Here is a 13,527-nt window from a genome sequence, read left to right as displayed (position 1 = left end):
GGTGCTAATTGCCTATACTTGTCATGTGTCTTATCATAATTTTAACTTTTTGAAGGCAGCTGGAGGAAATAGATATGAATCTGTGAGAAAAACAGGTTATACATAATAAACATGTCATGTCAAGCATTTCTACTATTTATCAATTTAGCAAAGTAGAGAATGGTTCCATTGGCAACAGAATATTGAAGAAACAAGGAGACGATGTTGCTGATTCAGAAGCTTTTGCTCCTTTATTTCTCCTCTGAAGGTAGTTAACAAGATTATAGTTTAATCCCTGGCCGTGCTTTGCCACTCTATCTTTAGCATAAGCTTATGGATGATAATAATATTCTTGATTAATAAATAGGGTATGGAGCGAATGCTGTTCCTACGTCTCAAATATCCTGCCCACTTGTCATCATTCAAGTCCCAGGCAATGTCCCACCCCCTCCGCACTGCCGTTCCTGCTGTCCTGAGCGTGCCAGGTCACATGGACATGACTTCCTTCTCAATCCCTACCACGCTCTTGCACTTGCACATCACTTCTACGAATGCAATACTTACCACCTGACATTGTCATTCACATGTAAATGCATATCTGTATCAGGCATTAGATATAAGTTCCTCTAAGGAAGGAATGAGTCTCCTTATATTTCCTGTGTCCCACAGCACCAAGTACAAAGGTATTAGAAGTTCTCAGTGAATTATGTGTTCAGGAGAAAGGGAGGGAGTGAATGAATGAATGAATGGAAGTGAGTTTGGAGGTTTCTCTGATTGACTAATTCTGCCTTTGCTTCAGACAATATTTCTCTGCGGAAGGTCTTTCCACCTTCTGCATCTGAATTACTCAAAATGACGAAATTATCTCTACAATGCAAATTCCTAAACTCTACCCCCAATCTCTACAATCAGAATGTCTGGAGTTGGGGTAGGAATTTGCATCTTAACAACCTACCCCAGGTAATCCTTTAGCACACAATGTTGAGAGCTACTGGCTTATCAGAGTATGCTTATAAAATATTATCTGAATGATGAATTGGCATAATCTGGTTTAAATATTGTTCCTCTCCATAGATTTCATAATTAAGCTCAAATTTGTACTAACCTGGGTATCATACTCCTTCTGTAAGAAATCAACTCTCCTGGAAGAAAGGGTTATTTATTTATTCATTTACTTATTGCAAGCAATGTAAATCCATTGGAATCGCGGTAAATTGCAAAGCCCATAATCACATACCATGATGCTTCAATGACACTTTTGCCCATAGCATCATTTCACTTAGGAGTTTTACAACTTGCACAATTCCTGAGAGAAGCCACATCTTCCTGGTCAACAGTGGGAAAGACTCCAAAAGTCTTATTCTGGTCTCCAGGGGTAACATGTGTATGATCATCAGCATATCTCACGAATGTTCTCCTTTCATCTTCTCTTTTGAAATGTCTCCAGTTAGGGGACACAGGACACAGAGAACCATTTTCAAACTAAGTCAATGGTCCTGCTCTGGAAGCACTTCTAACCTGAGCAATAGATGCTCCAACTGTAGCAGGAAAAAACCCCTTCTTCATATCCTCCACTTTATCAGATGCAGACTTTTTATTTCAATGGGAGATTTTTAAAGCTTAAAGAGAAAGTGAACCCAATAGGTCTACCATGACAATTCAACTCTGCTTTGTGCTTTTCTCTTTTTCTGCAGTAGAGAACATCCTCTTTCAGAACCTGAAGCTCTGACTTCCCCTTCCCTAACAGGTACTGTGTGATGGATCATTTCTGGTCTTCATGAGTGCAGGAAGACTCTCTTGAAATGAATTTTGTTGAATCGGCTCTAGACGACTTGGTGTCGTTTTTCCTAATCCTCCACTTACATGATATTCATTGAAATTCAAGTCACCTTTTATGGGGACCATCAGAAATAGAGAAATAGGACTTTTTCTTCTGCAGTTTCCATATTAGTACTCTCAAAACTAAGCTCCCTCATCTCATGCTTACTTGAGCACATTCTCTTTCATCTTCCCCAACTTATTTATTCCCAATATAGGTTTTTCTACAATACTTTCTCTTTACCTTTTTTTGAAGTATTTTCCATCACAATTTCTATATTTGGGTGCTGCTTTACTAGACTATCTCTTGTGTTTTACCTACAATTCCACTATCCCATGATATTACCACACTCTGGAACTGGCAACCATTTTCTCAGCCACTTCTCATTAAATCCACAGGTCATTCTAAAGTGGAGCAAAAGAAAGGGCCTCAGGGGGTATCTGACTGGCTTATGCAATAGAGCATAAGACTCTTGATCTTGGGGTTGTAAGGCTGAGCCTCACATTGAGTGTAGAGATTATTTCAAAATAAAATCTTTTAAAAAAAAAGAAAGAAAGAAAAGGCCTCAGACCCTTCTTTTCAAATATTATTGCTTTGCACTCTCAACAATAGCTAAAACATGGAAAGAGCCTAAGCGTCCATCAACAGACGAATGGATCAAGAAGATGTGGTTTATCTATACCATGGAATACTACACGGCAATGAGAAAGAATGAAATCTGGCCATGTGTAGCAACATGGATGGACCTTGAGGGTGTTATGCTGAGCGAAATAAGTCAGGCAGAGAAGGACAAATATCATATGTTTGCACGTATAGGAGGATTAGGAGGAACTTAACGGAGGACCGTGGGGGAGAAGAAGGGGGGATATGGTGGGGGAAAGGGAGGGAGGCAAACCATGAGAGACTCTTAAATGCTGAGAAACAAACTGAGGACTGATGGATGTGGGGGGGGAGGGGGGAGATGGGCATGGAGGAGGGCACTTGTGGGGATGAGCACTGGGTGTTATATGGAAACCAATTTGACAATAAACTATTTGTAAAAAAATAATAAAAAAATAAAACAAATATTATTGCTTTGTTTAAGATGCTGACTTTATAAGGGCTTACGTTGTCTCAGTCATTTGGGTGTGCAACTCTTGATCTAGTTCAGGGCATCATCTCACAGTTCTTGGGTTCAAGCTCCACATTGGGCTCCACGCTGACAATGCAGAATCTGCTTGGGATTCTCTCTCTCCCGCTCTCTCTGCTTCTCCCCTGCTCTCTCTCATAATAAGTAAATATACTTTTTTTTGTTAAGATGTTGGCTTTATAGAAATGCATTTCATGTTGTGCAGAGGACCCCATGCATCCTAGCTATAACCAGTTGTTTGGCGCCATCTGCTGGAGAAAAGCAGTCACAAGTTGGGGGAAAGCGACGGTGCTTCATGAGCATCCGGTGCCCATTGATGCTCATCCCCGGGACTGTTCTGAAGAACTGTTTCCCGCTGGACTGACGCTCTATATCCCTTTTTGACAAGTCTCTCCAACTTTTGATAAATATCTCAAAAGCTAAGGGTCTTTCCTGCTATGTCCTATTCCCTCTGCAGTTTCCTAAAGTGCCATTGTTTTATGTAGTCAGGCAAGCCATGAGAACTAAGGCGCCCCGTGACAACCATCGACAATTAGAGGGCAGAAGCCGCATTTCCTTTGTCACTGTATCCTTAGAACCGGTACGTGGTAGCAGCTCTGGAATTGATTTTATTTTGTCTTGTTTTTGTGACGCTTTGGATGAAACAGTAAGCAAGTATCATCTAAGGTGGGTAAATTTGACATAGAGGAGTCTTTATTTGAAGAGAGAGTTTTCTAGGTTATTCTGCCTGGGTGGGTCCTAAAAGGCTCCTACCCAGGAACCCTCTCCCCACCTCTTATGTGTTGAGTCTTTTTAAAAAAAAATTTTAATGTTTATTTATTTATTTTTGAGAGAGGGAGAGAGAGAGCATGAGTGGGGGAGGAGCAGAGAGAGAGAGGGAGACACAGAATGTGAAACAGGTTCCAGGATCCGAGCTGTCAGCACAGAGCTTGACGTGGGGCTCAAACTCACAAACTGTGAGATCATGACCTGAGCTGAAGTCAGACGCTTAACTGACTGAGCCACCAAGGCGCCCCTTGTTGAGTCTTTATTAAAGGAAGAAACACCAAAATTAAAAATGAGTAACAAACTCCTGGGTGGAATGTGGAAGGGAATAGGATCTTGCATTAGAGCGACTCCATGAAACCTAGCCTAAAACTGGAGAAATAGTAGATGCTTTATATATTTTTTAAAACTGACAATTAAAATATTGCTCAATGTGATAGTTAATTTTATGTGTCAACTTTGTTAGGACTTGAGGCCCCACTGTTTGGTCAAACACCAGTCTACATGTTTCTGTAAAGGTATATTTTAGCTATAATTAGTATTTAATTCAGTAACTTTGAGTAAAGGTGATTACCCCCCATAATGTGGGTGGGCTTCATCCAATCAGTTGAGGGCCTGCAGATCAAAGACTGAAGTTACCCAAAGTGGAAAGGCTTGTGGTCAAGACTGTGGCAGAGAAACCCTGCCTGAGTTTCTAGCCTTCTGTCTGTGGAATTTGGACTCAAGGCTGCAACATCGACTCCACCTGAATTCCCAGCCTGCTGACCCATCCTGTGGATCCTCGCCTTCTTTCAGTCTTGCTCTTTCTCTTCATATAAATAAAAATGTTGTTCCATCTGGAGAACCCTAATGAGCACAGCACTATACTTCAATGTATATTCTATATCACTGGTTCTCAAACTGATAGGCATCAGGATACACACCATTTGGAACATTGTCTCTGGGAGTACAGCCCAGGCACCTGTATAAGTTCTACAGCTGGTACACTAAGTTAAGCGATGAGCATTATACCAGATTTAATTAAGACCTTTTTGGTGCACATTGTTTCTTCTTTATAGCCCATACATACTTTTATGTGCTTAAAGAATATATTCTTTATAATTTGTATAGCTTATTCTTTTATTCTTTATAGGATACATTTTTATGTGCTTAAAGAATATATTCTTTATAACCTGTATAGCTTATTCTTTTATTCTTTATAGGAAGGGGAACTAACATTTATTAAACAGCTGCTATGTGCCAGGTCCTGGACTAGGCTCTTCTCGGTGTATTATCTCATATCTCACCCGATACTCTTAATGTTAGAGAATAGACATAAATATCTCAAGGTTAGTAACCTGCTCAGGACACACATTCATTTGCTCATCAGATATTTTCAGCAGAGCTGCTGTGGGTCAGACACTCCGCACGGCCCTGGGGCTAGAAAGGCAAACAAGAGACACAGTCCCCTCATGGAGCTAAAATTCTAGGAAGGATAACCAGTAACAGTCAAGTGAACAAGAAATGAATAGAGCCTTAGGGCTTGTGAAATGTGCTGCAGAGGAAATGAGTGAGTGAAAGAGACAGAGTAACTGCGACAGACTACCCTGAGTTAAGGCAGTTGCAGATGGGAACCGCCAGCTCACTTCATGCGGAAGAGGCCACATGAAGAACACAGGTGGGTGGGGTGGACTGGGGTGGGGGTGGCCCCCTGCTGGACAGGACACGCTCAGGGTTGCTTTTGTCCAGCACCAGAGTGGAGGCATCTCAAGGAGGCAGGAACCCAAAGAGAAGGCCTGATGGGGGCGGATATAAATTTGAGAGTCACCACGGAGAGATAGGATCGAAGGACGTGGCGGGGCGCCTGGGTGGCTTAGTCGGTTAAGCGTCCGACTTTCGCTTAGGTCATGATCTCGCGGTTCGTGGGTTCGAGCCCCGCGTCGGGCTCTGTGCTGACTGCCAGCTCAGAGCCTGGAGCCTGTTTCAGTCTGTGNNNAAGGATCGAAGGCCGTGGCAATGATGAGATCCCCTGGGGAGAGCTCGCAACAGAGGTAGGTTCCAGGAGCAAGTCCTGAGGACTGCAGCCATCAGAGGTCAACAGGAGGAGTGCCTGCTGAGGAGCAGTGACCTCCAAACAGGAAGCAGGAGAGCCAGGAGAGAGAAATGTCAGCTAGTGCGGAACGGGTCCAGAATTCAGGTCTGAGGTCTGTGTCCGCTGCCTTTGCTCGGCTCACAGCATCCTCCTGGTGCATTTGGAGAGCAGGGTGTTGCGTGCGTATCATGCCCTGTCAGCCACGCTGGCGTATATTAGCTCAGCTCATCCTTATGGTTTTAGAAGGCGAGCAGGGCAGCTGTTAGTGTTTCACAAATGAGGACACTGATGCTCAAAGTGAGATAACTATTGGATGGTGGAGCTGGGATCCAGCCAAGCATCCTTCCTGTTGAGTTCACATCTTCAAAGATAATTTTTAAAGCTTATTTATTTATTTTGAGACAGAGAGAGCACACACGCAGGTACACATGCATGGGGGAAGGGCAGAGAGAGAGGGACAGAGAATCTCAAGCAGGTTCCATGCTCTCAGTGCAGAGCCTAACGCAGAGCTTGAACTCACCAACCATGAGATCATGACCTGAACCCCAGAGGCAGATTCTTACATGACTGAGCCACTCAGGTGTCCTGCTTAAAGATCATTTTTATGGCTTCTTTATCATCAAAAAGCTTGTCTTTTTATGAAAGTATCTATTGCATGAAATAGTGTGCAAAAAGTATTCAATTGTCGCAAATTACTGAGTTATGAGTTATCTGTGACAAATGGAAGGGGATAGTACCCATTCCAGTGTTACAGGTCTGGACCTAGAGGAACAGGGAAGCNGGTTAAAAAAAAAAAAAAAGTATTTTCTTTTTCTTAACCTAAAATCTGCCCATCAGAGCTCTCAGGGCTTTCTCTCAATGCCTTGGCTTCCAAAGCACCATTTTAGTGACTAGGAAGGTACGTGGTCAGCTGCCTGAGAAAGTCTTCAGCCTCAGGAATGGAATGAAACCTGGAGCTTCTGACCTGAAACTTAGTCCATCATCACTGAAAGCAGGTAAAACGCATCTCAAAGCCATCTTGTGGTTTGGGGGGTGGGGTGGGGCGGGGGTACTGTATCTGCAAACACAAGGATAGATGGCAGTCATCGTGGGGGGATTTGTGGGGGCAGGGACAGAGGAAGTCCACTTACCACCACGCGGAAGAAGTCCAGCTACCCTGAGGCAGACGTGTGTGGGGATGGAGTCCCGAGGAGCCCTGAGTGTTGGAGTCTTCCCAGACATGGGGTGAAAAATCTGTGAGATTCCAGCTCCTGCTCACATCTGCCTGCACCTGCGGAAGGCTGCCTAGCAAACCCCATTAAACACCAGACTCATTTGCAAAATCATTGCTGTCGTTTTAAGCCACAATCAGGGGAGGAGCAGTTGTGACACAGCATTGGGTAAGTAGACAATTGTTAAACCCCACCACATCCCCAACACACACACACACACACACACCTTTGATAATCATAGGTTAGTGATTAAGAAGTGTTTATTGGTCAATTTCTGTTTTTTTTTAAGTTTTATTTATTTATCCCGAGAGAGAGAGAGAGAGAGAGAATGAACTGGGGAGGGGCAGAGAGGGGGGACAGAAGATCTATGCTGACAGCAGAGAGCCCGAAACGGGGCTCAAACTCACAAACCCCGAGATCATGACCTGAACTGAAGTCGGACACTTAACCGACTGAGCCACCTGGTGACCTTACTGATCAATTTCAAAGCCACCACTCCATATATACAAAGCTAGGGGGTTTAAAAAAACAAAACAAAACAAAACAAAAAAAAACACCCAAACACATGATTTCTCCTTGAAGAGGTTTACAGACTCATTAAAAAAAAAAAAAAAAGGACCAAGAACAAGGCAAATCCCTGTAAATACAAGTTTATAAGTGCAGTAACCAAAGCCAGCTCAGGTGGGGCACCTGACCCAGCCCAAAAAATGGAGGAGGTTTTAGCTGAGCTGAGCCTCGAAGGAAAAAAAGATAGGAGCCAAGATGACAGTGGAGAGGTAGGCGGGGTTGTGTCTCCGAGGGCTCAGTAAGCTGGTGAGGGGCGTGGGTTGAATCATCCAGGAGGCCATCAATGTCATTTCTGTGGGCGAGCGGCATGGTCAGCACTGAGTTTAGCAACTGGCTACAGAACGGCTTGAGGGGAGAGAAGTTTGAAGAGAGAGGGGCTCAGAAGCACCAAGTCGGGGCCATTGTGAAGTGGAGCCAGCTTGTACCATCTTCCAAAAGCCAGTGAAGTTTTTAGGAATTTGGAGGAGAGACTATTAAACCTTGGGTGGCCTGAAATCAGTGGTGGTGAGAGTGCTGCTGCCACAGACCCCGACAAACGCTCCAAATCAAGGCTTCTCCCCAGATCTGCTTGCGAATCATTTACCAGCCCACCGCTGATGGAAGCAGAGATGCAAATAGATTCCAGAAAAGCTTAAGAAGTTGTTTTTTTAAGGGTCAGGTCTTGATGACTAACTCAATGTGGGGGGACAAGTCAGAGGTGCCGCTATATTTCTAACTCATACAACTGGGTGAAGGTCCGTGACATGAGTCGAGATGGAGAGTAGAGAGGAAAGACCAATTTGGCCAAAATGATGAATTCAGGGGATTCACGTTGATTGTGAGATGTCTAAAGGGTTGCAGTCAGTGGCTCGTGACAGAGGGTCTAGAGACTGTAGCACAGCAAGAGCGGGATCCGGAGAGGGAGAGCGACTTTCCAGGGCAAGGAAGGAGAGCGCTGAGCATTAAGCACTGAGGCCGCGCTGGGGAGGAATATCCGGAACGCAAACTTCAGCTTCGAGGGAGGCTAAAAGGAGCGCTCGGGGCAGCACGAAAAGAACACAGAAGCCAAGTGCACGATCACAGGTGTCAAATGCAGCAGAGGCGTCGACAAAATAACACAGAAGGAAGTATCTACAAGGCATGCATCCCACTGCACCATCTTTTTTTTTATGTTCTATTCGTTTTAATGTTTTTTAATGTTTTATTTATTTTTGAGACAGCACAAGCAGGGGAGGGGGAGAGAGAGAGAGAGAGAGAGAGAGAGGGAGGATCTAAGCGGGCTCTTTGCTGATAGCAGTGAGATCAGTGTGGGGCTTGAACTCTTGAGCCATGAGATCACGACCTGAGCCAAAGTCAGACGCTCAACCGACTGAGCCACCCAGGCGCGCACACACACACCCTCACCATTACACCATCTGGAGATACAAAAAGTGGCATTTCTTTAGCATTGAAACCACAGGGACAGGACACTCCCAGCCCTCCAAATGCCCACAGCCCATTCTGACATTCTTAGGGTTCCGACCTCATGTAGAGTCTAAGAACCCGAGACATGCTGATACCATGAGCGATATCCATCCCAAGAAGACTCATTTCACAGAGAAGGGGCAGGAGAGGTGGCTGGTCCCCAACGTGTCTCTGCTAACAGCCACCGGTTCTCTGCCAGAAGTGCTGGAAACCGAGGATTTCTGAGGCTGCTGCCAACAATGCGGGCTACGGGGGGGCCGAGCTGCCTCCATCTATCCTGAAGGTTACTACGTGCCAACATGGGCCATAGCTTCAAGATACTTCTCCATGCACACACACACACACACACACACACACCCCACAGCCACTTTCCCCAAGGACCCCTATGATTATGGTGCACCTGGGAAAGAAGTGACAGCATCAATCACCTGCTCTGCAAGGAAAGCCATCCACTCTAGTCAAGTACCCCAAGGTACCTTCCCACCAGCTGACCTTGGTCTATCTGAGTGGTAAAATTGGGAAGAATCAATCACACACATTTATTTCCTCCCTCCTCATTTTCCTCTTCAGAGAGAGTTGCTTGCCCGTAAGAGCATGAGCTCTGCTTTGCTCCTCCAGGGCCCCAGGGGTGTGGTAGCCAGGGGTGCCTGGGTGGACATGTCTATAAAAACTTAGCAAGTCAAGTTTCCCAGTGGATGAGCCACACCCTGCAGCCAAGCCTTTATCAGTCATAAAGGAAAAGGTTAATTTTCCATCTGCCCTTCTCCCTGGTCTTATTTCTCAATTTGTTCGGAATCCAGGCAGGGAGGAAGGTCTTAGACACAGCTGACTGATTCTCAGTCAAAAGCATTCAGGAGGGGCAGCTGGGAGGCTCAGTCGGTTAAGCATCTGACTTTGGCTCATGCCATGATCTCACGGTTTGAGTTTGAGCCTCACGTCAGCCTCTGTGCTGTCAGAGCAGAACCTGCTTCAGATCCTCTGTCCCCCTCTCTCTGCTTCTCCCCTGCTCATTCTCTCCCTCTCTTTCTCTCTCTAACATTTTTTTAAAAAAGTATTCAGGAATTACTGAATCTGTGTGAATAATGCATGTCAGCACGTTCTTTTTTGTCTTTAAATTTTTTATGTTTTTTAGAATTTATTTCTGAGAGAGAGAGAGAGACAGCGTGAGCAGGGGAGGGTCAGAGAGAGAGGGAGGCACAGAATCTGAAGCAGGCTCCAGGCTCTGAGCTAGCCATCAGCACAGAGCCCGACACGGGGCTTGAACCCACGAACCGTGAAATCATGACCTGATACGAAGTCGGACTCTTAACCGACTGAACCACCCAGGCACCCCCAGCACGTTCTATTTTCTGGGACCCCTCAAAGACCCTGGGCACCTGGGTGGCTCAGTCAGTTGAGCCTCCAACTCTTGATTTCAGCTCAGGTCATGATCCCAGGATCGTGGGATTGAGCCCTGCATCGGGCTCTGTGCTGAGCCTGAAGCCTGCATAAGATTCTTTCTCTCTCCCTCTGCCCCCCCGACTCAAGTATTCGTGCTCGCTCTCTTTCAAATAAAGAGAGAGAGAAAGAGAAGTCTCTAGTATTGATATCACTTCTTCCTGAAACTGCTCCAGCAACCTTCAGCTATGGGTCAAGGCGTGGGGTCCACCATAAGCCAGGGCTCCCTGTCCTCACCCAAAGAAAAATTAATAAGTAACCGAGCTAGTGCACACTCCATCCAGAAATGCTGTAGCTCAGGAACTAAAAGGGGAAGCTCTTGTGGCTCTTCCCAGAACAAAGAAAGTCTGCTTCAAGATCACTGGGGTGTCCCCAAGCCAGAAATAGCAAGGACTAACAATTTGGAATGTCAGCTTCTGCTAAAAACAATCCTAAATCCTGTTACACATTCATTGAATTTAGCGATAGGAGGTCCTCAGTGATCTTGGACAGAGCAAAAGGGTTCTCAGTCAGAAGCATTTAGGAAGTGCTGAATTCTGTGTGAATAATGCGTATCAGCAAGGTAAAGGCCATGGATAGAAGAGTATCCTAAATTTTGCTTAACAGAGACTTTGTAACACATAATCACACCTTTGAGGCCAAGAACCCATGAATATCCAAAAAACCATTCCGAGTTCAGGGAGTCCAATATCACGTAAGACATTAGGGTACAGAAAATTAGTTAGAAAAGGCAGTTGATGGTTGTAAAGAGACAGGCAGAACCGAGAGAGGCCTTGCTTACTTAGTGATGGAGTTATTTTTAGAATGGTAGGGACCACCTTATGTTTCTAGGCCAAGAGAGGAAGGCCCAAGAAAGGGAAATATGGCCAATAGGATAAACAGAATAACCTTAGTCCCTCAAGGAGTTTATAATCAGGCAGCTTTTACTTGGTAAATCCATCCTTATCAACAACAAATGAAAGGAAACCCCAAATTTATAAGGTATAAACGTAACTACATGGGTAATCATTCTTTTCAGATATTTCCAAAGACGTTGACATAACAATTTCAAGCCAGTCTTCTCGATATTTAAATGTGAGGCAATTGTTGGGGGGATGGGCATAGAGGACACTTATGGGGATGAGCATTGAGTGTTATGTGGAAACTAATTTGACAATAAACTATTTGTAAAAATAAATAAATAAATAAATAAATGTGAGGCAATTGTTCATATTTTTTAAATGTATTTCTTTATTTAAAGAGAGAGACAGAGAGAGTGAGCAGGGGAAAGTCAGAGAGAGAGGAAGAGAGAGAATCCCAGCAGGCCTGTGCTGTCAGCATGGAGCTTGACATGAGGCTCAATCCCACAAACAGTGAGATCATGATCCAAGCTGAAACCAAGAATCAGAGGCTTAACCGACTGAGCTACCCAAGCACCCCAGGGCAGTTGTTTTTTAATATTTGGGGAGTTACGGATAAAACTCTAATTCCTTACAAAGGCACCTACAGGGATATCAGGGGTTCATCCCTAATTTGTAAGTTTGTCCCCAGAGCTGTGGTCCAGAAGTCAGGAAGTTGCAGCTCCATCCAGAGGTCAGCAAAATGCAGAAGAGAACGGTCAGTGATCACAGATGTCCACAGCCTGGGGACTGAGAGCTATCAAAGGAATACCAAAGGGGCTGCAAATCCATGTGTTGAAGCCCACATGCTTCGTGCAGCCACAGTTCTTCCAGTCCGCACAGACGTACCCTCGAAGCCCTGTCCGAAGCCCGATGGCAAGAGAGTCTCTGAAATAGAATTCTGAGGGGCGCCTAGTGGCTCCGTCAGTCAAGAATCTGACTCTAGGGGCACCTGGGGGGCTCAGTCAGTTAAGCGTCTGACTTCGGCTCAGGTCATGATCTCACGGTTCGTGGGTTCAAGCCCCACATTGGGCTCTGTGCTGACAGCTCAGAGCCTGGAGCCTGTTTCAGATTCTGTGTCTCCCTCTCTCTCTGCCCCTCCCCCGCTCGTGCTCTGTCTCTCCCTGTCTCAAAATTAAAAAAAAAAAAAAATTTGACTCTAAGGAGCCAAGATGGCAGATAGTATGGAATTTTTTTTTTTTTTGCATCTCTCATCACTGAAATGCAGCCAGATCAACACTAAACCATCCTGCACACGTAGAAAACTGACTTGAGGATTAACACAACAATCCACACAACCTGAACCACAGAACTTGGCAGGTACCCGGTATGGAGAGGTGAAGGGGAGAGAGAAGCCGGGGAGTGCAGGGAGCTGTTTCTCCTTGCAGAGGGAGGATGGGGAGAGGACAGAGATGGGGGGAGAGTACGGGAGAAGCACCCCCCCCAAAGCAGCTGGAGAGAAAGTGGAAAAGCTGTTGCCACAGGGACTGAACAAAAAAGGGGTAAAGGAGAGGGTTTAAATTCCATTAAGACTCTATCAACAGGGAGAGGGCAGAGTCTGCAAGTATGTAGCCCGATACCTGGAAGAGCTCTGGGGGGAAGGGCAACTCCCCAGGAGCAGAGAGCGAGATCCGAGGAGTCCAAGGACCACACAAGAAGAGGTGGTTCCCCTGCTGGAAAGACATTTGGAAGAGGCTGTGCAGCCTCCCCACAGGCAAGGGTCCCAGTGGATCCCAGAGAACGACAGTTGCTGGCGCTGGAACAAGAACATTAAGGGAGAAACCTGGCACCAGATGTGTGTTATGATTCTCCATAAACCCGGAAACTCTCCTGCTACAAGATCACATGGACTTTTTCTGGGGCAGGTGGGCACTCGGCCATTGCTCAGTGAGATCGTCCTTCAGAGGGTCTGAGTGGGTCAAAGCCGCAGTCCCTCAGAAGTGAGGGGTCGGGAAACAGAGCCTGATTTGAGATAAAACTCAGGAGGGAGGCGCCTCTGGACAGCCTAACAGCTTGGTCACAGACACTGTAGAAGTGGGGAGGGGACGCAAGCCAGAGACAGATGAGGGGTGCTTGATTGCACCGATCACCCGTTGAGGAGAGCACAGAGTTCCAGTACTAGGGATTGGGTAGCTGGGTGATGCCATTTTCACCCCTCGGGCGCATTCGTGCTTACAGGCACCACAGCAATTCACCCCAGTAAGATGAGCAATGCCATGTAGTGGAGA

At 45.7% G+C, this 13,527-nt stretch overlaps 1 long non-coding RNA gene across 1 annotated transcript; it reads left to right on the top strand.

Moving 5' to 3' along the window:
* The first annotated feature begins 5,667 nt into the window (after positions 1 to 5,667).
* On the top strand, positions 5,668 to 7,085 carry LOC144226982 (uncharacterized). Its single transcript, XR_013333804.1, has 3 exons — positions 5,668 to 5,722; positions 6,640 to 6,758; positions 6,873 to 7,085. It is a non-coding gene; the product is annotated as an uncharacterized LOC144226982 (long non-coding RNA).
* Positions 7,086 to 13,527: the final 6,442 nt, after the last annotated feature.

Source organism: Crocuta crocuta, unplaced genomic scaffold, assembly GCF_008692635.1.
Source record: "Crocuta crocuta isolate KB4526 unplaced genomic scaffold, BGI_CrCroc_1.0 scaffold32, whole genome shotgun sequence".
Classification (NCBI taxonomy): Eukaryota; Metazoa; Chordata; class Mammalia; order Carnivora; family Hyaenidae; genus Crocuta; species Crocuta crocuta.
This window is presented reverse-complemented; position numbering and strand designations above follow the sequence as displayed.